Source organism: Taudactylus pleione, unplaced genomic scaffold (assembly GCF_031769625.1).
Source record: "Taudactylus pleione unplaced genomic scaffold, aTauple2 ptg000117l, whole genome shotgun sequence".
NCBI classification, from domain to species: domain Eukaryota; kingdom Metazoa; phylum Chordata; class Amphibia; order Anura; family Myobatrachidae; genus Taudactylus; species Taudactylus pleione.
In genome coordinates, this window is record NW_028284519.1 from 7,882,965 (window position 1) to 7,904,537 (window position 21,573).

The following is a 21,573-nucleotide window of genomic DNA, read 5'->3' on the forward strand; positions in this document are numbered from 1 at the left end:
TTTCCAACTTTAGGATCCATAGGGTGGAATTATTTCAAAATGTTATAGCCGGACATCTTTATAGAGTTATTTGTAGTCATTAGTGGTCATTACCCTGAGTGTGCTTGCACGTGTAGAGTATATATGCTTACATGTTCAAATCAGCCTTCAGTTATATTTATTGGCACCTATGTTCAAAATAACGGTATCAATTGCTCAAGATTAAATCTGCTCTATGCAATGCATGTTGATATGTGCTTTAAATGCTCTTTTTAAAGATAAATAATTGGAAATCTCTTATATTTATTTTATAATGATGGTGAATAACCATGCTGGGAGTTTCAGTTTGAAGGAAATTGGTCCAATAAAAGAAAACACAAATGTTTTCAAATATGCTCTTGATACCAGTCCATAGGTTAGACTGAATGCGATATGTGTCTTTCCAATTTGGATATACAAGTGTATTCATCATCTTCTCATTTAGCATACTAAAGCAGAGTATTGCAATATAGGTTGCTGCAACTTAAGTTTTAGCAGGAGTAACAATAATGAGACATTAGGCCCCAGTGAGATTTGATCTCACGACCCCTGGTTTACAAGACCAGTGCACTAACCCCTGAGATATGGAGCCACTTGGTTAAGTTATTTTATACACATTTTGGTGTCTGGTTGAGGATGGAAAATGATATACAGCAAATTTCAAATCTTTTCTGGTAAATGTACTTTTTTCAATTACAATTGTTGTGTTTATGGTCATCTTAAGGTTCTTCAAGATTGCATCAAGACAGTCACATAAAATTGGCAAAGTAGTTGTAGTCATCTATAATGGACTAGGAATGTATTACTTTACTTCTTAACGAGCTGTAGGAGAGAGGCCAGGTTAACATAAAACAAAAGATTTTATCCTCCTGCCTTATAAAGGAACACTTCAACTTTGGTTTTCATTATACTTTAGCACTAATATGACAATTAAAAATGTAGGCTTATGTATACTGTTTTCATTCTCTTGGTTCTATTTATTGTGATGTTGAATCCTTTTCAAATAGCCTATTCAGATATATATATATGCAATATCTATAATTGAGGCATACCTGGGAGACACTTTGAATCAAATTATTTAAATGCATTTTAAAATGAGCTGTTTTATGTTATTGTGGTGTGTACATAATAGAGATCCAAAATTGGTCATACTTTCCATGGCTTTCCAACTTTAGGATCCATAGGGTGGAATTATTTCAAAATGTTATAGCCGGACATCTTTATAGAGTTATTTGTAGTCATTAGTGGTCATTACCCTGAGTGTGCTTATTTTAAGTTATTTTATACACATTTTGGTGTCTGGTTGAGGATGGAAATTGATACACAGCAAATTTCAAATCTTTTCTGGTAAATGTACTTTTTTCAATTACAATTGTTGTGTTTATGGTCATCTTAAGGTTCTTCAAGATTGCATCAAAACAGTCACATAAAATTGGCAAAGTAGTTGTAGTCATCTATAATGGACTAGGAATGTATTACTTTACTTCTTAACGAGCTGTAGGAGAGAGGCCAGGTTAACATAAAACAAAAGATTTTATCCTCCTGCCTTATAAAGGAACACTTCAACTTTGGTTTTCATTATACTTTAGCACTAATATGACAATTAAAAATGTAGGCTTATGTATACTGTTTTCATTCTCTTGGTTCTATTTATTATGATGTTGAATCCTTTTCAAATAGCCTATTCAGATATATATATATGCAATATCTATAATTGAGGCATACCTGGGAGACACTTTGAATCAAATTATTTAAATGCATTTTAAAATGAGCTGTTTTATGTTATTGTGGTGTGTACATAATAGAGATCCAAAATTGGTCATACTTTCCATGGCTTTCCAACTTTAGGATCCATAGGGTGGAATTATTTCAAAATGTTATAGCCGGACATCTTTATAGAGTTATTTGTAGTCATTAGTGGTCATTACCCTGAGTGTGCTTGCACGTGTAGAGTATATATGCTTACATGTTCAAATCAGCCTTCAGTTATATTTATTGGCACCTATGTTCAAAATAACGGTATCAATTGCTCAAGATTAAATCTGCTCTATGCAATGCATGTTGATATGTGCTTTAAATGCTCTTTTTAAAGATAAATAATTGGAAATCTCTTATATTTATTTTATAATGATGGTGAATAACCATGCTGGGAGTTTCAGTTTGAAGGAAATTGGTCCAATAAAAGAAAACACAAATATGCTCTTGATACCAGTCCATAGGTTAGACTGAATGCGATATGTGTCTTTCCAATTTGGATATACAAGTGTATTCATCATCTTCTCATTTAGCATACTAAAGCAGAGTATTGCAATATAGGTTGCTGCAACTTAAGTTTTAGCAGGAGTAACAATAATGAGACATTAGGCCCCAGTGAGATTTGATCTCACGACCCCTGGTTTACAAGACCAGTGCACTAACCCCTGAGCTATGGAGCCACTTTGTTAAGTTATTTTATACACATTTTGGTGTCTGGTTGAGGATGGAAATTGATATACAGCAAATTTCAAATCTTTTCTGGTAAATGTACTTTTTTCAATTACAATTGTTGTGTTTATGGTCATCTTAAGGTTCTTCAAGATTGCATCAAAACAGTCACATAAAATTGGCAAAGTAGTTGTAGTCATCTATAATGGACTAGGAATGTATTACTTTACTTCTTAACGAGCTGTAGGAGAGAGGCCAGGTTAACATAAAACAAAAGATTTTATCCTCCTGCCTTATAAAGGAACACTTCAACTTTGGTTTTCATTATACTTTAGCACTAATATGACAATTAAAAATGTAGGCTTATGTATACTGTTTTCATTCTCTTGGTTCTATTTATTGTGATGTTGAATCCTTTTCAAATAGCCTATTCAGATATATATATATGCAATATCTATAATTGAGGCATACCTGGGAGACACTTTGAATCAAATTATTTAAATGCATTTTAAAATGAGCTGTTTTATGTTATTGTGGTGTGTACATAATAGAGATCCAAAATTGGTCATACTTTCCATGGCTTTCCAACTTTAGGATCCATAGGGTGGAATTATTTCAAAATGTTATAGCCGGACATCTTTATAGAGTTATTTGTAGTCATTAGTGGTCATTACCCTGAGTGTGCTTGCACGTGTAGAGTATATATGCTTACATGTTCAAATCAGCCTTCAGTTATATTTATTGGCACCTATGTTCAAAATAACGGTATCAATTGCTCAAGATTAAATCTGCTCTATGCAATGCATGTTGATATGTGCTTTAAATGCTCTTTTTAAAGTTAAATAATTGGAAATCTCTTATATTTATTTTATAATGATGGTGAATAACCATGCTGGGAGTTTCAGTTTGAAGGAAATTGGTCCAATAAAAGAAAACACAAATATGCTCTTGATACCAGTCCATAGGCTAGACTGAATGCGATATGTGCCTTTCCAATTTGGATATACAAGTGTATTCATCATCTTCTCATTTAGCATACTAAAGCAGAGTATTGCAATATAGGTTGCTGCAACTTAAGTTTTAGCAGGAGTAACAATAATGAGACATTAGGCCACAGTGAGATTTGAAGTCACGACCCCTGGTTTACAAGACCAGTGCTCTAACCCCTGAGCTATGGAGCCACTTGGTTAAGTTATTTTATACACATTTTGGTGTCTGGTTGAGGATGGAAAATGATATACAGCAAATTTCAAATCTTTTCTGGTAAATGTACTTTTTTCAATTACAATTGTTGTGTTTATGGTCATCTTAAGGTTCTTCAAGATTGCATCAAAACAGTCACATAAAATTGGCAAAGTAGTTGTAGTCATCTATAATGGACTAGGAATGTATTACTTTACTTCTTAACGAGCTGTAGGAGAGAGGCCAGGTTAACATAAAACAAAAGATTTTATCCTCCTGCCTTATAAAGGAACACTTCAACTTTGGTTTTCATTATACTTTAGCACTAATATGACAATTAAAAATGTAGGCTTATGTATACTGTTTTCATTCTCTTGGTTCTATTTATTGTGATGTTGAATCCTTTTCAAATAGCCTATTCAGATATATATATGCAATATCTATAATTGAGGCATACCTGGGAGACACTTTGAATCAAATTATTTAAATGCATTTTAAAATGAGCTGTTTTATGTTAGTGTGGTGTGTACATAATAGAGATCCAAAATTGGTCATACTTTCCATGGCTTTCCAACTTAAGGATCCATAGGGTGGAATTATTTCAAAATGTTATAGCCGGACATCTTTATAGAATTATTTGTAGTCATTAGTGGTAATTTCCCTGAGTGTGCTTGCACGTGTAGAGTATATATTCTTACATGTTCAAATCAGCCATCAGTTATATCTATTGGCACCTATGTTCAAAATAACGGTATCAATTGCGCAAGATGAAATCTGCTCTATGCAATGCATGTTGATATGTGCTTTAACTGCTCTTTTTAAAGTTAAATAATAGGAAATCTCTAATGTTTATTTTATAATGATGGTGAATAACCATGCTGGGAGTTTCAGTTTGAAGGAAATTGGTCCAATAAAAGAAAACACAAATGTTTTCAAATATGCTCTTGATACCAGTCCATAGGTTAGACTGAATGCGATATGTGTCTTTCCAATTTGGATATACAAGTGTATTCATCATCTTCTCATTTAGCATACTAAAGCAGAGTATTGCAATATAGGTTGCTGCAACTTAAGTTTTGGCAGGAGTAACAATAATGAGACATTAGGCCCCAGTGAGATTTGAACTCACGACCCCTGGTTTACAAGACCAGTGCGCTAACCCCTGAGCTATGGAGCCACTTTGTTAAGTGATTTTATACACATTTTGGTGTCTGGTTGAGGATGGAAATTGATATACAGCAAATTTCAAATCTTTTCTGGTAAATGTACTTTTTTCAATTACAATTGTTGTGTTTATGGTCATCTTAAGGTTCTTCAAGATTGCATCAAAACAGTCACATAAAATTGGCAAAGTAGTTGTAGTCATCTATAATGGACTAGGAATGTATTACTTTACTTCTTAACGAGCTGTAGGAGAGAGGCCAGGTTAACATAAAACAAAAGATTTTATCCTCCTGCCTTATAAAGGAACACTTCAACTTTGGTTTTCATTATACTTTAGCACTAATATGACAATTAAAAATGTAGGCTTATGTATACTGTTTTCATTCTCTTGGTTCTATTTATTGTGATGTTGAATCCTTTTCAAATGGCCTATTCTGATATATATGCAATATCTATAATTGAGGCATACCTGGGAGACACTTTGAATCAAATTATTTAAATGCATTTTAAAATGAGCTGTTTTATGTTATTGTGGTGTGTACATAATAGAGATCCAAAATTGGTCATACTTTCCATGGCTTTCCAACTTTAGGATCCATAGGGTGGAATTATTTCAAAATGTTATAGCCGGACATCTTTATAGAGTTATTTGTAGTCATTAGTGGTCATTACCCTGAGTGTGCTTGCACGTGTAGAGTATATATGCTTACATGTTCAAATCAGCCTTCAGTTATATTTATTGGCACCTATGTTCAAAATAACGGTATCAATTGCGCAAGATGAAATCTGCTCTATGCAATGCATGTTGATATGTGCTTTAACTGCTCTTTTTAAAGTTAAATAATTGGAAATCTCTTATATTTATTTTATAATGATGGTGAATAACCATGCTGGGAGTTTCAGTTTGAAGGAAATTGGTCCAATAAAAGAAAACACAAATGTTTTCAAATATGCTCTTGATACCAGTCCATAGGTTAGACTGAATGCGATATGTGTCTTTCCAATTTGGATATACAAGTGTATTCATCATCTTCTCATTTAGCATACTAAAGCAGAGTATTGCAATATAGGTTGCTGCAACTTAAGTTTTGGCAGGAGTAACAATAATGAGACATTAGGCCCCAGTGAGATTTGAACTCACGACCCCTGGTTTACAAGACCAGTGCGCTAACCCCTGAGCTATGGAGCCACTTTGTTAAGTGATTTTATACACATTTTGGTGTCTGGTTGAGGATGGAAATTGATATACAGCAAATTTCAAATCTTTTCTGGTAAATGTACTTTTTTCAATTACAATTGTTGTGTTTATGGTCATCTTAAGGTTCTTCAAGATTGCATCAAAACAGTCACATAAAATTGGCAAAGTAGTTGTAGTCATCTATAATGGACTAGGAATGTATTACTTTACTTCTTAACGAGCTGTAGGAGAGAGGCCAGGTTAACATAAAACAAAAGATTTTATCCTCCTGCCTTATAAAGGAACACTTCAACTTTGGTTTTCATTATACTTTAGCACTAATATGACAATTAAAAATGTAGGCTTATGTATACTGTTTTCATTCTCTTGGTTCTATTTATTGTGATGTTGAATCCTTTTCAAATGGCCTATTCTGATATATATGCAATATCTATAATTGAGGCATACCTGGGAGACACTTTGAATCAAATTATTTAAATGCATTTTAAAATGAGCTGTTTTATGTTATTGTGGTGTGTACATAATAGAGATCCAAAATTGGTCATACTTTCCATGGCTTTCCAACTTTAGGATCCATAGGGTGGAATTATTTCAAAATGTTATAGCCGGACATCTTTATAGAGTTATTTGTAGTCATTAGTGGTCATTACCCTGAGTGTGCTTGCACGTGTAGAGTATATATGCTTACATGTTCAAATCAGCCTTCAGTTATATTTATTGGCACCTATGTTCAAAATAACGGTATCAATTGCTCAAGATTAAATCTGCTCTATGCAATGCATGTTGATATGTGCTTTAAATGCTCTTTTTAAAGTTAAATAATTGGAAATCTCTTATATTTATTTTATAATGATGGTGAATAACCATGCTGGGAGTTTCAGTTTGAAGGAAATTGGTCCAATAAAAGAAAACACAAATATGCTCTTGATACCAGTCCATAGGCTAGACTGAATGCGATATGTGCCTTTCCAATTTGGATATACAAGTGTATTCATCATCTTCTCATTTAGCATACTAAAGCAGAGTATTGCAATATAGGTTGCTGCAACTTAAGTTTTAGCAGGAGTAACAATAATGAGACATTAGGCCCCAGTGAGATTTGAACTCACAACACCTGGTTTACAAGACCAGTGCGCTAACCCCTGAGATATGGAGCCACTTGGTTAAGTTATTTTATACACATTTTGGTGTCTGGTTGAGGATGGAAAATGATATACAGCAAATTTCAAATCTTTTCTGGTAAATGTACTTTTTTCAATTACAATTGTTGTGTTTATGGTCATCTTAAGGTTCTTCAAGATTGCATCAAAACAGTCACATAAAATTGGCAAAGTAGTTGTAGTCATCTATAATGGACTAGGAATGTATTACTTTACTTCTTAACGAGCTGTAGGAGAGAGGCCAGGTTAACATAAAACAAAAGATTTTATCCTCCTGCCTTATAAAGGAACACTTCAACTTTGGTTTTCATTATACTTTAGCACTAATATGACAATTAAAAATGTAGGCTTATGTATACTGTTTTCATTCTCTTGGTTCTATTTATTGTGATGTTGAATCCTTTTCAAATAGCCAATTATATATATATTTATATGCAATATCTATAATTGAGGCATACCTGGGAGACACTTTGAATCAAATTATTTAAATGCATTTTAAAATGAGCTGTTTTATGTTATTGTGGTGTGTACATAATAGAGATCCAAAATTGGTCATACTTTCCATGGCTTTCCAACTTTAGGATCCATAGGGTGGAATTATTTCAAAATGTTATAGCCGGACATCTTTATAGAGTTATTTGTAGTCATTAGTGGTCATTACCCTGAGTGTGCTTGCACGTGTAGAGTATATATGCTTACATGTTCAAATCAGCCTTCAGTTATATTTATTGGCACCTATGTTCAAAATAACGGTATCAATTGCTCAAGATTAAATCTGCTCTATGCAATGCATGTTGATATGTGCTTTAAATGCTCTTTTTAAAGATAAATAATTGGAAATCTCTTATATTTATTTTATAATGATGGTGAATAACCATGCTGGGAGTTTCAGTTTGAAGGAAATTGGTCCAATAAAAGAAAACACAAATGTTTTCAAATATGCTCTTGAAACCAGTCCATAGGTTAGACTGAATGCGATATGTGTCTTTCCAATTTGGATATACAAGTGTATTCATTATCTTCTCATTTAGCCTACTAAAGCAGAGTATTGCAATATAGGTTGCTGCAACTTAAGTTTTAGCAGGAGTAACAATAATGAGACATTAGACCCCAGTGAGATTTGAACTCACGACCCCTGGTTTACAAGACCAGTGCTCTAACCCCTGAGCTATGGAGCCACTTGTTTAAGTTATTTTATACACATTTTGGTGTCTGGTTGAGGATGGAAAATGATATACAGCAAATTTCAAATCTTTTCTGGTAAATGTACTTTTTTCAATTACAATTGTTGTGTTTATGGTCATCTTAAGGTTCGTCAAGATTGCATCAAGACAGTCACATAAAATTGGCAAAGTAGTTGTAGTCATCTATAATGGACTAGGAATGTATTACTTTACTTCTTAACGAGCTGTAGGAGAGAGGCCAGGTTAACATAAAACAAAAGATTTTATCCTCCTGCCTTATAAAGGAACACTTCAACTTTGGTTTTCATTATACTTTAGCACTAATATGACAATTAAAAATGTAGGCTTATGTATACTGTTTTCATTCTCTTGGTTCTATTTATTGTGATGTTGAATCCTTTTCAAATGGCCTATTCTGATATATATGCAATATCTATAATTGAGGCATACCTGGGAGACACTTTGAATCAAATTATTTAAATGCATTTTAAAATGAGCTGTTTTATGTTAGTGTGGTGTGTACATAATAGAGATCCAAAATTCGTCATACTTTCCATGGCTTTCCAACTTAAGGATCCATAGGGTGGAATTATTTCAAAATGTTATAGCCGGACATCTTTATAGAATTATTTGTAGTCATTAGTGGTAATTTCCCTGAGTGTGCTTGCACGTGTAGAGTATATATGCTTACATGTTCAAATCAGCCATCAGTTATATCTATTGGCACCTATGTTCAAAATAACGGTATCAATTGCGCAAGATGAAATCTGCTCTATGCAATGCATGTTGATATGTGCTTTAACTGCTCTTTTTAAAGTTAAATAATAGGAAATCTCTAATGTTTATTTTATAATGATGGTGAATAACCATGCTGGGAGTTTCAGTTTGAAGGAAATTGGTCCAATAAAAGAAAACACAAATGTTTTCAAATATGCTCTTGATACCAGTCCATAGGTTAGACTGAATGCGATATGTGTCTTTCCAATTTGGATATACAAGTGTATTCATCATCTTCTCATTTAGCATACTAAAGCAGAGTATTGCAATATAGGTTGCTGCAACTTAAGTTTTAGCAGGAGTAACAATAATGAGACATTAGGCCCCAGTGAGATTTGAACTCACGACCCCTGGTTTACAAGACCAGTGCTCTAACCCCTGAGATATGGAGCCACTTGGTTAAGTTATTTTATACACATTTTGGTGTCTGGTTGAGGATGGAAAATGATATACAGCAAATTTCAAATCTTTTCTGGTAAATGTACTTTTTTCAATTACAATTGTTGTGTTTATGGTCATCTTAAGGTTCGTCAAGATTGCATCAAGACAGTCACATAAAATTGGCAAAGTAGTTGTAGTCATCTATAATGGACTAGGAATGTATTACTTTACTTCTTAACGAGCTGTAGGAGAGAGGCCAGGTTAACATAAAACAAAAGATTTTATCCTCCTGCCTTATAAAGGAACACTTCAACTTTGGTTTTCATTATACTTTAGCACTAATATGACAATTAAAAATGTAGGCTTATGTATACTGTTTTCATTCTCTTGGTTCTATTTATTGTGATGTTGAATCCTTTTCAAATGGCCTATTCTGATATATATGCAATATCTATAATTGAGGCATACCTGGGAGACACTTTGAATCAAATTATTTAAATGCATTTTAAAATGAGCTGTTTTATGTTAGTGTGGTGTGTACATAATAGAGATCCAAAATTCGTCATACTTTCCATGGCTTTCCAACTTAAGGATCCATAGGGTGGAATTATTTCAAAATGTTATAGCCGGACATCTTTATAGAGTTATTTGTAGTCATTAGTGGTCATTACCCTGAGTGTGCTTGCACGTGTAGAGTATATATGCTTACATGTTCAAATCAGCCTTCAGTTATATTTATTGGCACCTATGTTCAAAATAACGGTATCAATTGCTCAAGATTAAATCTGCTCTATGCAATGCATGTTGATATGTGCTTTAAATGCTCTTTTTAAAGATAAATAATTGGAAATCTCTTATATTTATTTTATAATGATGGTGAATAACCATGCTGGGAGTTTCAGTTTGAAGGAAATTGGTCCAATAAAAGAAAACACAAATGTTTTCAAATATGCTCTTGATACCAGTCCATAGGTTAGACTGAATGCGATATGTGTCTTTCCAATTTGGATATACAAGTGTATTCATCATCTTCTCATTTAGCATACTAAAGCAGAGTATTGCAATATAGGTTGCTGCAACTTAAGTTTTAGCAGGAGTAACAATAATGAGACATTAGGCCCCAGTGAGATTTGAACTCACGACCCCTGGTTTACAAGACCAGTGTGCTAACCCCTGAGCTATGGAGCCACTTGGTTAAGTTATTTTATACACATTTTGGTGTCTGGTTGAGGATGGAAAATGATATACAGCAAATTTCAAATCTTTTCTGGTAAATGTACTTTTTTCAATTACAATTGTTGTGTTTATGGTCATCTTAAGGTTCGTCAAGATTGCATCAAGACAGTCACATAAAATTGGCAAAGTAGTTGTAGTCATCTATAATGGACTAGGAATGTATTACTTTACTTCTTAACGAGCTGTAGGAGAGAGGCCAGGTTAACATAAAACAAAAGATTTTATCCTCCTGCCTTATAAAGGAACACTTCAACTTTGGTTTTCATTATACTTTAGCACTAATATGACAATTAAAAATGTAGGCTTATGTATACTGTTTTCATTCTCTTGGTTCTATTTATTGTGATGTTGAATCCTTTTCAAATAGCCTATTCAGATATATATATATGCAATATCTATAATTGAGGCATACCTGGGAGACACTTTGAATCAAATTATTTAAATGCATTTTAAAATGAGCTGTTTTATGTTAGTGTGGTGTGTACATAATAGAGATCCAAAATTCGTCATACTTTCCATGGCTTTCCAACTTAAGGATCCATAGGGTGGAATTATTTCAAAATGTTATAGCCGGACATCTTTATAGAATTATTTGTAGTCATTAGTGGTAATTTCCCTGAGTGTGCTTGCACGTGTAGAGTATATATGCTTACATGTTCAAATCAGCCATCAGTTATATCTATTGGCACCTATGTTCAAAATAACGGTATCAATTGCGCAAGATGAAATCTGCTCTATGCAATGCATGTTGATATGTGCTTTAACTGCTCTTTTTAAAGTTAAATAATAGGAAATCTCTAATGTTTATTTTATAATGATGGTGAATAACCATGCTGGGAGTTTCAGTTTGAAGGAAATTGGTCCAATAAAAGAAAACACAAATGTTTTCAAATATGCTCTTGATACCAGTCCATAGGTTAGACTGAATGCGATATGTGTCTTTCCAATTTGGATATACAAGTGTATTCATCATCTTCTCATTTAGCATACTAAAGCAGAGTATTGCAATATAGGTTGCTGCAACTTAAGTTTTAGCAGGAGTAACAATAATGAGACATTAGGCCCCAGTGAGATTTGAACTCACGACCCCTGGTTTACAAGACCAGTGCTCTAACCCCTGAGATATGGAGCCACTTGGTTAAGTTATTTTATACACATTTTGGTGTCTGGTTGAGGATGGAAAATGATATACAGCAAATTTCAAATCTTTTCTGGTAAATGTACTTTTTTCAATTACAATTGTTGTGTTTATGGTCATCTTAAGGTTCTTCAAGATTGCATCAAGACAGTCACATAAAATTGGCAAAGTAGTTGTAGTCATCTATAATGGACTAGGAATGTATTACTTTACTTCTTAACGAGCTGTAGGAGAGAGGCCAGGTTAACATAAAACAAAAGATTTTATCCTCCTGCCTTATAAAGGAACACTTCAACTTTGGTTTTCATTATACTTTAGCACTAATATGACAATTAAAAATGTAGGCTTATGTATACTGTTTTCATTCTCTTGGTTCTATTTATTGTGATGTTGAATCCTTTTCAAATAGCCTATTCAGATATATATATATGCAATATCTATAATTGAGGCATACCTGGGAGACACTTTGAATCAAATTATTTAAATGCATTTTAAAATGAGCTGTTTTATGTTATTGTGGTGTGTACATAATAGAGATCCAAAATTGGTCATACTTTCCATGGCTTTCCAACTTTAGGATCCATAGGGTGGAATTATTTCAAAATGGTATAGCCGGACATCTTTATAGAGTTATTTGTAGTCATTAGTGGTCATTACCCTGAGTGTGCTTGCACGTGTAGAGTATATATGCTTACATGTTCAAATCAGCCTTCAGTTATATTTATTGGCACCTATGTTCAAAATAACGGTATCAATTGCTCAAGATTAAATCTGCTCTATGCAATGCATGTTGATATGTGCTTTAAATGCTCTTTTTAAAGATAAATAATTGGAAATCTCTTATATTTATTTTATAATGATGGTGAATAACCATGCTGGGAGTTTCAGTTTGAAGGAAATTGGTCCAATAAAAGAAAACACAAATGTTTTCAAATATGCTCTTGATACCAGTCCATAGGTTAGACTGAATGCGATATGTGTCTTTCCAATTTGGATATACAAGTGTATTCATCATCTTCTCATTTAGCATACTAAAGCAGAGTATTGCAATATAGGTTGCTGCAACTTAAGTTTTAGCAGGAGTAACAATAATGAGACATTAGGCCCCAGTGAGATTTGATCTCACGACCCCTGGTTTACAAGACCAGTGCACTAACCCCTGAGCTATGGAGCCACTTTGTTAAGTTATTTTATACACATTTTGGTGTCTGGTTGAGGATGGAAATTGATATACAGCAAATTTCAAATCTTTTCTGGTAAATGTACTTTTTTCAATTACAATTGTTGTGTTTATGGTCATCTTAAGGTTCTTCAAGATTGCATCAAAACAGTCACATAAAATTGGCAAAGTAGTTGTAGTCATCTATAATGGACTAGGAATGTATTACTTTACTTCTTAACGAGCTGTAGGAGAGAGGCCAGGTTAACATAAAACAAAAGATTTTATCCTCCTGCCTTATAAAGGAACACTTCAACTTTGGTTTTCATTATACTTTAGCACTAATATGACAATTAAAAATGTAGGCTTATGTATACTGTTTTCATTCTCTTGGTTCTATTTATTGTGATGTTGAATCCTTTTCAAATAGCCTATTCAGATATATATATATGCAATATCTATAATTGAGGCATACCTGGGAGACACTTTGAATCAAATTATTTAAATGCATTTTAAAATGAGCTGTTTTATGTTATTGTGGTGTGTACATAATAGAGATCCAAAATTGGTCATACTTTCCATGGCTTTCCAACTTTAGGATCCATAGGGTGGAATTATTTCAAAATGTTATAGCCGGACATCTTTATAGAGTTATTTGTAGTCATTAGTGGTCATTACCCTGAGTGTGCTTGCACGTGTAGAGTATATATGCTTACATGTTCAAATCAGCCTTCAGTTATATTTATTGGCACCTATGTTCAAAATAACGGTATCAATTGCTCAAGATTAAATCTGCTCTATGCAATGCATGTTGATATGTGCTTTAAATGCTCTTTTTAAAGTTAAATAATTGGAAATCTCTTATATTTATTTTATAATGATGGTGAATAACCATGCTGGGAGTTTCAGTTTGAAGGAAATTGGTCCAATAAAAGAAAACACAAATGTTTTCAAATATGCTCTTGAAACCAGTCCATAGGTTAGACTGAATGCGATATGTGTCTTTCCAATTTGGATATACAAGTGTATTCATTATCTTCTCATTTAGCCTACTAAAGCAGAGTATTGCAATATAGGTTGCTGCAACTTAAGTTTTAGCAGGAGTAACAATAATGAGACATTAGGCCCCAGTGAGATTTGAACTCACGACCCCTGGTTTACAAGACCAGTGCTCTAACCCCTGAGCTATGGAGCCACTTGTTTAAGTTATTTTATACACATTTTGGTGTCTGGTTGAGGATGGAAAATGATATACAGCAAATTTCAAATCTTTTCTGGTAAATGTACTTTTTTCAATTACAATTGTTGTGTTTATGGTCATCTTAAGGTTCGTCAAGATTGCATCAAGACAGTCACATAAAATTGGCAAAGTAGTTGTAGTCATCTATAATGGACTAGGAATGTATTACTTTACTTCTTAACGAGCTGTAGGAGAGAGGCCAGGTTAACATAAAACAAAAGATTTTATCCTCCTGCCTTATAAAGGAACACTTCAACTTTGGTTTTCATTATACTTTAGCACTAATATGACAATTAAAAATGTAGGCTTATGTATACTGTTTTCATTCTCTTGGTTCTATTTATTGTGATGTTGAATCCTTTTCAAATAGCCTATTCAGATATATATATATGCAATATCTATAATTGAGGCATACCTGGGAGACACTTTGAATCAAATTATTTAAATGCATTTTAAAATGAGCTGTTTTATGTTATTGTGGTGTGTACATAATAGAGATCCAAAATTGGTCATACTTTCCATGGCTTTCCAACTTAAGGATCCATAGGGTGGAATTATTTCAAAATGTTATAGCCGGACATCTTTATAGAATTATTTGTAGTCATTAGTGGTAATTTCCCTGAGTGTGCTTGCACGTGTAGAGTATATATGCTTACATGTTCAAATCAGCCATCAGTTATATCTATTGGCACCTATGTTCAAAATAACGGTATCAATTGCGCAAGATGAAATCTGCTCTATGCAATGCATGTTGATATGTGCTTTAACTGCTCTTTTTAAAGTTAAATAATAGGAAATCTCTAATGTTTATTTTATAATGATGGTGAATAACCATGCTGGGAGTTTCAGTTTGAAGGAAATTGGTCCAATAAAAGAAAACACAAATGTTTTCAAATATGCTCTTGATACCAGTCCATAGGTTAGACTGAATGCGATATGTGTCTTTCCAATTTGGATATACAAGTGTATTCATCATCTTCTCATTTAGCATACTAAAGCAGAGTATTGCAATATAGGTTGCTGCAACTTAAGTTTTAGCAGGAGTAACAATAATGAGACATTAGGCCCCAGTGAGATTTGAACTCACGACCCCTGGTTTACAAGACCAGTGCTCTAACCCCTGAGATATGGAGCCACTTGGTTAAGTTATTTTATACACATTTTGGTGTCTGGTTGAGGATGGAAAATGATATACAGCAAATTTCAAATCTTTTCTGGTAAATGTACTTTTTTCAATTACAATTGTTGTGTTTATGGTCATCTTAAGGTTCGTCAAGATTGCATCAAGACAGTCACATAAAATTGGCAAAGTAGTTGTAGTCATCTATAATGGACTAGGAATGTATTACTTTACTTCTTAACGAGCTGTAGGAGAGAGGCCAGGTTAACATAAAACAAAAGATTTTATCCTCCTGCCTTATAAAGGAACACTTCAACTTTGGTTTTCATTATACTTTAGCACTAATATGACAATTAAAAATGTAGGCTTATGTATACTGTTTTCATTCTCTTGGTTCTATTTATTGTGATGTTGAATCCTTTTCAAATGGCCTATTCTGATATATATGCAATATCTATAATTGAGGCATACCTGGGAGACACTTTGAATCAAATTATTTAAATGCATTTTAAAATGAGCTGTTTTATGTTAGTGTGGTGTGTACATAATAGAGATCCAAAATTCGTCATACTTTCCATGGCTTTCCAACTTAAGGATCCATAGGGTGGAATTATTTCAAAATGTTATAGCCGGACATCTTTATAGAATTATTTGTAGTCATTAGTGGTAATTTCCCTGAGTGTGCTTGCACGTGTAGAGTATATATGCTTACATGTTCAAATCAGCCATCAGTTATATCTATTGGCACCTATGTTCAAAATAACGGTATCAATTGCGCAAGATGAAATCTGCTCTATGCAATGCATGTTGATATGTGCTTTAACTGCTCTTTTTAAAGTTAAATAATAGGAAATCTCTAATGTTTATTTTATAATGATGGTGAATAACCATGCTGGGAGTTTCAGTTTGAAGGAAATTGGTCCAATAAAAGAAAACACAAATGTTTTCAAATATGCTCTTGATACCAGTCCATAGGTTAGACTGAATGCGATATGTGTCTTTCCAATTTGGATATACAAGTGTATTCATCATCTTCTCATTTAGCATACTAAAGCAGAGTATTGCAATATAGGTTGCTGCAACTTAAGTTTTAGCAGGAGTAACAATAATGAGACATTAGGCCCCAGTGAGATTTGAACTCACGACCCCTGGTTTACAAGACCAGTGCTCTAACCCCTGAGATATGGAGCCACTTGGTTAAGTTATTTTATACACATTTTGGTGTCTGGTTGAGGATGGAAAATGATATACAGCAAATTTCAAATCTTTTCTGGTAAATGTACTTTTTTCAATTACAATTGTTGTGTTTATGGTCATCTTAAGGTTCGTCAAGATTGCATCAAGACAGTCACATAAAATTGGCAAAGTAGTTGTAGTCATCTATAATGGACTAGGAATGTATTACTTTACTTCTTAACGAGCTGTAGGAGAGAGGCCAGGTTAACATAAAACAAAAGATTTTATCCTCCTGCCTTATAAAGGAACACTTCAACTTTGGTTTTCATTATACTTTAGCACTAATATGACAATTAAAAATGTAGGCTTATGTATACTGTTTTCATTCTCTTGGTTCTATTTATTGTGATGTTGAATCCTTTTCAAATGGCCTATTCTGATATATATGCAATATCTATAATTGAGGCATACCTGGGAGACACTTTGAATCAAATTATTTAAATGCATTTTAAAATGAGCTGTTTTATGTTATTGTGGTGTGTACATAATAGAGATCCAAAATTGGTCATACTTTCCATGGCTTTCCAACTTTAGGATCCATAGGGTGGAATTATTTCAAAATGTTATAGCCGGACATCTTTATAGAGTTATTTGTAGTCATTAGTGGTCATTACCCTGAGTGTGCTTGCACGTGTAGAGTATATATGCTTACATGTTCAAATCAGCCTTCAGTTATATTTATTGGCACCTATGTTCAAAATAACGGTATCAATTGCTCAAGATTAAATCTGCTCTATGCAATGCATGTTGATATGTGCTTTAAATGCTCTTTTTAAAGTTAAATAATTGGAAATCTCTTATATTTATTTTATAATGATGGTGAATAACCATGCTGGGAGTTTCAGTTTGAAGGAAATTGGTCCAATAAAAGAAAACACAAATGTTTTCAAATATGCTCTTGAAACCAGTCCATAGGTTAGACTGAATGCGATATGTGTCTTTCCAATTTGGATATACAAGTGTATTCATTATCTTCTCATTTAGCCTACTAAAGCAGAGTATTGCAATATAGGTTGCTGCAACTTAAGTTTTAGCAGGAGTAACAATAATGAGACATTAGGCCCCAGTGAGATTTGAACTCACGACCCCTGGTTTACAAGACCAGTGCTCTAACCCCTGAGCTATGGAGCCACTTGTTTAAGTTATTTTATACACATTTTGGTGTCTGGTTGAGGATGGAAAATGATATACAGCAAATTTCAAATCTTTTCTGGTAAATGTACTTTTTTCAATTACAATTGTTGTGTTTATGGTCATCTTAAGGTTCGTCAAGATTGCATCAAGACAGTCACATAAAATTGGCAAAGTAGTTGTAGTCATCTATAATGGACTAGGAATGTATTACTTTACTTCTTAACGAGCTGTAGGAGAGAGGCCAGGTTAACATAAAACAAAAGATTTTATCCTCCTGCCTTATAAAGGAACACTTCAACTTTGGTTTTCATTATACTTTAGCACTAATATGACAATTAAAAATGTAGGCTTATGTATACTGTTTTCATTCTCTTGGTTCTATTTATTGTGATGTTGAATCCTTTTCAAATGGCCTATTCTGATATATATGCAATATCTATAATTGAGGCATACCTGGGAGACACTTTGAATCAAATTATTTAAATGCATTTTAAAATGAGCTGTTTTATGTTAGTGTGGTGTGTACATAATAGAGATCCAAAATTCGTCATACTTTCCATGGCTTTCCAACTTAAGGATCCATAGGGTGGAATTATTTCAAAATGTTATAGCCGGACATCTTTATAGAATTATTTGTAGTCATTAGTGGTAATTTCCCTGAGTGTGCTTGCACGTGTAGAGTATATATGCTTACATGTTCAAATCAGCCATCAGTTATATCTATTGGCACCTATGTTCAAAATAACGGTATCAATTGCGCAAGATGAAATCTGCTCTATGCAATGCATGTTGATATGTGCTTTAACTGCTCTTTTTAAAGTTAAATAATAGGAAATCTCTAATGTTTATTTTATAATGATGGTGAATAACCATGCTGGGAGTTTCAGTTTGAAGGAAATTGGTCCAATAAAAGAAAACACAAATGTTTTCAAATATGCTCTTGATACCAGTCCATAGGTTAGACTGAATGCGATATGTGTCTTTCCAATTTGGATATACAAGTGTATTCATCATCTTCTCATTTAGCATACTAAAGCAGAGTATTGCAATATAGGTTGCTGCAACTTAAGTTTTAGCAGGAGTAACAATAATGAGACATTAGGCCCCAGTGAGATTTGAACTCACGACCCCTGGTTTACAAGACCAGTGCTCTAACCCCTGAGATATGGAGCCACTTGGTTAAGTTATTTTATACACATTTTGGTGTCTGGTTGAGGATGGAAAATGATATACAGCAAATTTCAAATCTTTTCTGGTAAATGTACTTTTTTCAATTACAATTGTTGTGTTTATGGTCATCTTAAGGTTCGTCAAGATTGCATCAAGACAGTCACATAAAATTGGCAAAGTAGTTGTAGTCATCTATAATGGACTAGGAATGTATTACTTTACTTCTTAACGAGCTGTAGGAGAGAGGCCAGGTTAACATAAAACAAAAGATTTTATCCTCCTGCCTTATAAAGGAACACTTCAACTTTGGTTTTCATTATACTTTAGCACTAATATGACAATTAAAAATGTAGGCTTATGTATACTGTTTTCATTCTCTTGGTTCTATTTATTGTGATGTTGAATCCTTTTCAAATGGCCTATTCTGATATATATGCAATATCTATAATTGAGGCATACCTGGGAGACACTTTGAATCAAATTATTTAAATGCATTTTAAAATGAGCTGTTTTATGTTAGTGTGGTGTGTACATAATAGAGATCCAAAATTCGTCATACTTTCCATGGCTTTCCAACTTAAGGATCCATAGGGTGGAATTATTTCAAAATGTTATAGCCGGACATCTTTATAGAATTATTTGTAGTCATTAGTGGTAATTTCCCTGAGTGTGCTTGCACGTGTAGAGTATATATGCTTACATGTTCAAATCAGCCATCAGTTATATCTATTGGCACCTATGTTCAAAATAACGGTATCAATTGCGCAAGATGAAATCTGCTCTATGCAATGCATGTTGATATGTGCTTTAACTGCTCTTTTTAAAGTTAAATAATAGGAAATCTCTAATGTTTATTTTATAATGATGGTGAATAACCATGCTGGGAGTTTCAGTTTGAAGGAAATTGGTCCAATAAAAGAAAACACAAATGTTTTCAAATATGCTCTTGATACCAGTCCATAGGTTAGACTGAATGCGATATGTGTCTTTCCAATTTGGATATACAAGTGTATTCATCATCTTCTCATTTAGCATACTAAAGCAGAGTATTGCAATATAGGTTGCTGCAACTTAAGTTTTAGCAGGAGTAACAATAATGAGACATTAGGCCCCAGTGAGATTTGAACTCACGACCCCTGGTTTACAAGACCAGTGCTCTAACCCCTGAGATATGGAGCCACTTGGTTAAGTTATTTTATACACATTTTGGTGTCTGGTTGAGGATGGAAAATGATATACAGCAAATTTCAAATCTTTTCTGGTAAATGTACTTTTTTCAATTACAATTGTTGTGTTTATGGTCATCTTAAGGTTCTTCAAGATTGCATCAAGACAGTCACATAAAATTGGCAAAGTAGTTGTAGTCATCTATAATGGACTAGTAATGTATTACTTTACTTCTTAACGAGCTGTAGGAGAGAGGCCAGGTTAACATAAAACAAAAGATTTTATCCTCCTGCCTTATAAAGGAACACTTCAACTTTGGTTTTCATTATACTTTAGCACTAATATGACAATTAAAAATGTAGGCTTATGTATACTGTTTTCATTCTCTTGGTTCTATTTATTGTGATGTTGAATCCTTTTCAAATAGCCTATTCAGATATATATATATGCAATATCTATAATTGAGGCATACCTGGGAGACACTTTGAATCAAATTATTTAAATGCATTTTAAAATGAGCTGTTTTATGTTATTGTGGTGTGTACATAATAGAGATCCAAAATTGGTCATACTTTCCATGGCTTTCCAACTTTAGGATCCATAGGGTGGAATTATTTCAAAATGTTATAGCCGGACATCTTTATAGAGTTATTTGTAGTCATTAGTGGTCATTACCCTGAGTGTGCTTGCACGTGTAGAGTATATATGCTTACATGTTCAAATCAGCCTTCAGTTATATTTATTGGCACCTATGTTCAAAATAACGGTATCAATTGCTCAAGATTAAATCTGCTCTATGCAATGCATGTTGATATGTGCTTTAAATGCTCTTTTTAAAGATAAATAATTGGAAATCTCTTATATTTATTTTATAATGATGGTGAATAACCATGCTGGGAGTTTCAGTTTGAAGGAAATTGGTCCAATAAAAGAAAACACAAATGTTTTCAAATATGCTCTTGATACCAGTCCATAGGTTAGACTGAATGCGATATGTGTCTTTCCAATTTGGATATACAAGTGTATTCATCATCTTCTCATTTAGCATACTAAAGCAGAGTATTGCAATATAGGTTGCTGCAACTTAAGTTTTAGCAGGAGTAACAATAATGAGACATTAGGCCCCAGTGAGATTTGAACTCACGACCCCTGGTTTACAAGACCAGTGCTCTAACCCCTGAGATATGGAGCCACTTGGTTAAGTTATTTTATACACATTTTGGTGTCTGGTTGAGGATGGAAAATGATATACAGCAAATTTCAAATCTTTTCTGGTAAATGTACTTTTTTCAATTACAATTGTTGTGTTTATGGTCATCTTAAGGTTCGTCAAGATTGCATCAAGACAGTCACATAAAATTGGCAAAGTAGTTGTAGTCATCTATAATGGACTAGGAATGTATTACTTTACTTCTTAACGAGCTGTAGGAGAGAGGCCAGGTTAACATAAAACAAAAGATTTTATCCTCCTGCCTTATAAAGGAA

The 21,573-nt window shown here is 33.4% G+C and overlaps 16 non-coding genes across 16 annotated transcripts; all 16 read right to left on the reverse strand.

The window, feature by feature from the left end:
* Positions 1–2,380: 2,380 nt before the first annotated feature.
* On the reverse strand, positions 2,381–2,453 carry TRNAT-UGU (transfer RNA threonine (anticodon UGU)). The gene has a single exon. It is a non-coding gene; the product is annotated as a tRNA-Thr (tRNA).
* A 1,097-nt stretch (positions 2,454–3,550) lies between these two features.
* TRNAT-UGU (transfer RNA threonine (anticodon UGU)) lies at positions 3,551–3,623 on the reverse strand. The gene has a single exon. It is a non-coding gene; the product is annotated as a tRNA-Thr (tRNA).
* Positions 3,624–4,728: 1,105 nt separating this feature from the next.
* On the reverse strand, positions 4,729–4,801 carry TRNAT-UGU (transfer RNA threonine (anticodon UGU)). The gene has a single exon. It is a non-coding gene; the product is annotated as a tRNA-Thr (tRNA).
* A 1,103-nt stretch (positions 4,802–5,904) lies between these two features.
* On the reverse strand, positions 5,905–5,977 carry TRNAT-UGU (transfer RNA threonine (anticodon UGU)). Its single transcript has one exon. It is a non-coding gene; the product is annotated as a tRNA-Thr (tRNA).
* A 2,274-nt stretch (positions 5,978–8,251) lies between these two features.
* TRNAT-UGU (transfer RNA threonine (anticodon UGU)) lies at positions 8,252–8,324 on the reverse strand. The gene has a single exon. It is a non-coding gene; the product is annotated as a tRNA-Thr (tRNA).
* Positions 8,325–9,427: 1,103 nt separating this feature from the next.
* TRNAT-UGU (transfer RNA threonine (anticodon UGU)) lies at positions 9,428–9,500 on the reverse strand. Its single transcript has one exon. It is a non-coding gene; the product is annotated as a tRNA-Thr (tRNA).
* Positions 9,501–10,603: 1,103 nt separating this feature from the next.
* Positions 10,604–10,676, reverse strand: TRNAT-UGU (transfer RNA threonine (anticodon UGU)). Its single transcript has one exon. It is a non-coding gene; the product is annotated as a tRNA-Thr (tRNA).
* Positions 10,677–11,783: 1,107 nt separating this feature from the next.
* TRNAT-UGU (transfer RNA threonine (anticodon UGU)) lies at positions 11,784–11,856 on the reverse strand. Its single transcript has one exon. It is a non-coding gene; the product is annotated as a tRNA-Thr (tRNA).
* A 1,107-nt stretch (positions 11,857–12,963) lies between these two features.
* TRNAT-UGU (transfer RNA threonine (anticodon UGU)) lies at positions 12,964–13,036 on the reverse strand. The gene has a single exon. It is a non-coding gene; the product is annotated as a tRNA-Thr (tRNA).
* Positions 13,037–14,143: 1,107 nt separating this feature from the next.
* Positions 14,144–14,216, reverse strand: TRNAT-UGU (transfer RNA threonine (anticodon UGU)). Its single transcript has one exon. It is a non-coding gene; the product is annotated as a tRNA-Thr (tRNA).
* A 1,107-nt stretch (positions 14,217–15,323) lies between these two features.
* TRNAT-UGU (transfer RNA threonine (anticodon UGU)) lies at positions 15,324–15,396 on the reverse strand. Its single transcript has one exon. It is a non-coding gene; the product is annotated as a tRNA-Thr (tRNA).
* A 1,103-nt stretch (positions 15,397–16,499) lies between these two features.
* Positions 16,500–16,572, reverse strand: TRNAT-UGU (transfer RNA threonine (anticodon UGU)). Its single transcript has one exon. It is a non-coding gene; the product is annotated as a tRNA-Thr (tRNA).
* A 1,103-nt stretch (positions 16,573–17,675) lies between these two features.
* TRNAT-UGU (transfer RNA threonine (anticodon UGU)) lies at positions 17,676–17,748 on the reverse strand. Its single transcript has one exon. It is a non-coding gene; the product is annotated as a tRNA-Thr (tRNA).
* Positions 17,749–18,851: 1,103 nt separating this feature from the next.
* TRNAT-UGU (transfer RNA threonine (anticodon UGU)) lies at positions 18,852–18,924 on the reverse strand. Its single transcript has one exon. It is a non-coding gene; the product is annotated as a tRNA-Thr (tRNA).
* Positions 18,925–20,027: 1,103 nt separating this feature from the next.
* On the reverse strand, positions 20,028–20,100 carry TRNAT-UGU (transfer RNA threonine (anticodon UGU)). Its single transcript has one exon. It is a non-coding gene; the product is annotated as a tRNA-Thr (tRNA).
* A 1,107-nt stretch (positions 20,101–21,207) lies between these two features.
* On the reverse strand, positions 21,208–21,280 carry TRNAT-UGU (transfer RNA threonine (anticodon UGU)). The gene has a single exon. It is a non-coding gene; the product is annotated as a tRNA-Thr (tRNA).
* Between the last annotated feature and the right edge of the window lie 293 nt (positions 21,281–21,573).